At 39.5% G+C, this 2,724-nt stretch overlaps 1 pseudogene; it reads left to right on the top strand.

Annotated features, from left to right (window-relative positions):
- Positions 1-546: 546 nt before the first annotated feature.
- Positions 547-1,594, top strand: LOC102853021 (annotated as a pseudogene).
- Positions 1,595-2,724: the final 1,130 nt, after the last annotated feature.

Below are 2,724 nucleotides of genomic sequence, written 5' to 3'. Positions count from 1 at the left end.
CTATGAGATGGATTGATTCGGTGACGGGTGGTCGGGATGGGTGTGTCAGAGGCGGTGCGGTTGGGGCAAGATAGAGCAGGGTTTAGGGCTGTTGTGCATAGGGTCGCTATGAGTCGGAAACGACTCGACGGCATATAACAACAACAACAGCAGCATTCATTCCTTCCTCTTTCAAATGCCTTCACTTTTTTCTCTCTTAGTATATTATTCTCCCATTCAGAGTCCATATGTTTTGAAGGAAGTTTAAGGAATAGACCTGATTAATAGAATCCAATCAGCACATCCCATCCTCCTGCCCATAGTGATTTATTAGTTCAAGAAAGAATCTGAATTGAGCCAGTAAGGTGTTAGGAGAGGTCTACTGAAAACCTGTGAGAAAAGGAATCCCTAGGTGATGCACAAGAACCAAAATATGACTTTGCGATGACACCATCTTAAGAATAAGTTTGGCTCTTGAGTCACCCCTTGCGCAGCTGGCAAGCCTTGTGCCACCTGGTCCTAGACCCTATCACCATCTCTCTGGTACTTGCAATCCTTTTAATCAAGATGCCTGAGGAAGTTTATCATGAAAAGGAGGAGGTGGAGACCTTTGCCTTTCAGGCAGAAATTGCCTAACTTTTGTCTCTTATCATCAATACTTTCTATTTCAACAAGAATATTTTCCTTACAGAGATAATCATTAATGCTTCTGATGCATTAGAATCTGACAGACTCTTTCAAGGTGGAAAGTGGTAAAGAGCTGAAAATCAACATCATCCCTAATCCCCAGGAATGTACTTTGACTCTTATGGACACAGTCATTGGCATGACCAAAGCTGAGCTCATAAATAATTTGGAAACAATTGCCAAGCCTGGTACCAACGCATTTATGAATGCTCTGCAGGCTGGTGCAGACTTCTCCATGATTGGTAAATTTGGTGTTGGCTTTTATGCTGCCTATTTGGTGGCAGATAAAGTGACAGTGATCACAAAACACAATAATAATCAGCAGTGTGTCTGGGAGTCTTCAGCTGGGGGTTCCTTCACAGTTGGTGCTGACCATGGTGAGCCCATTGGTTGGGGTGCAAAGGTGATTTTGTACCTTAAAGGAGACCAGACAGAGTACCTAGAGGAGAGACACGTCATATAAGTGGTGAAGAAGCACTTACAGTTCATAGGCTACCCCATCACCCTTTATCTAGAGAAAAAACAAGAGAAAGAAATCAGTGATGATGAGACAGAAGAGAAAGATGAGAGAGGAAGATCAAAATGATGAAGAGAAGTTCAAAATTGAAGATATGGGCTGCAATGAGGAAGAGGACAGTGGTAAGGATAAGGAAAAGAAAAACAAAAAGTTAAGGAGAAATGCATTGATCTGGAGGAACTGAACAAGACAGAGCCCATTTGGACCAAAAATCCTGATGACAGGAGGAATATAGAGAGTTCTACAAAGCCCTTACTAATGACTGGGAAGACTACTTGGCAGTCAAGCACTTCTCAGTAGAAGGTCAGCTAGAATTCAGGATATTTTATCTCTCTGTTTATCTCTCACCAGTCTCCTTTTAATCTCATTGAGAACATGAAAAGGGAAAGACTGTTTAAAAGGGACATATGAATGGGTATTCTTGTCATCATTACAGAAGTCCAGAGTGAAGGCTGCACAGTGGATGGGACTTGGTGGGAGGGATTGCATAACAATCAAAGAGTTTTTCTTTTTCTTTTCAAGGAGAAGAGTGAATTGGGGGCAGGGTAGGGAGAAAAGTGTAACAATGAATGACTGGAAACCCTAAGTCTCTGTAAACTTTCATTAAAATTAACTAAAAAAAGTAAATATTAATAAAAAGAATATACATGGCATGCCTTAAGTGGAAAGAACTGAAGAACAAATTCAAGCCTCAAGTTGCAGTATTGAAGGATTCTATTGGTAAAATCTTGAATTATGCAAAATGTATCATAATAAGATGGAAGGATTAGAATCACTGTACAAAAAATAAAAAATAAAATGGTCAACATTGAACCATTTCAGGAAGTAGCACATGGACAATATCCTATAATAATAAAGGAAGAAGTTCAAGCCGCACTGAAGGCATTGGCAAGAAATAAGACCCCAGGAATGGATGGAAGACCGGATACTATGTCTCAACAAACAGATGTAATCCTTTCCATGCTCACTGGCCTATGCCAAGAAATTTAGAAGACAGTTACCTGACCAACTGACTGGGAGGGGTGGGGTGTGTGGGGGAAATCCATATTTATTACCATTCCTCAAAAAATGGTGATCTAAAAGAATGTGGATCACCAAAATTATCTAACATAATCATTAACACAACTAAAATCTTGCCAAAGATTGTTTTTAAAATGGCTAGAACAGAACAATGATAATCACAAAAGGACAAATACTGCATAACACTACTATTATAAAATATGACAGACATGAGGGGCTCAGGGAGAGAAAGGGAAAAGAGTAGCTAGATAATGAACACTGCATTAGATCAGACGAGGGGAAGAACTATCCATAGGGAATATATGAGTAGGTATTAGATTTATGACAAAAATCTGGAACAAAAGGTACGATGTGTGAAGGGGAGGGCTGGGAGAGGTGGGAGGGGTGGGAGGAAGAAAATGTGCAACAATGAAAAAAATATTAAATAAAGCATTTGGGATGTTAAAAACAAAAATAACTAAATGAAGCACAATTACCCAATTATTCACATAATCATAACAATAAATTGGTTTAAGCCATTA

The sequence above is a fragment of the Elephantulus edwardii genome, unplaced genomic scaffold, assembly GCF_000299155.1.
Source record: "Elephantulus edwardii isolate Elephantulus edwardi_28Jun2011 unplaced genomic scaffold, EleEdw1.0 scaffold00051, whole genome shotgun sequence".
In the NCBI taxonomy this organism is placed as follows: Eukaryota; Metazoa; Chordata; class Mammalia; order Macroscelidea; family Macroscelididae; genus Elephantulus; species Elephantulus edwardii.
The sequence above is the reverse complement of the archived record's forward strand: the minus strand, read 5'-3'. Positions and strand labels throughout refer to the sequence as shown.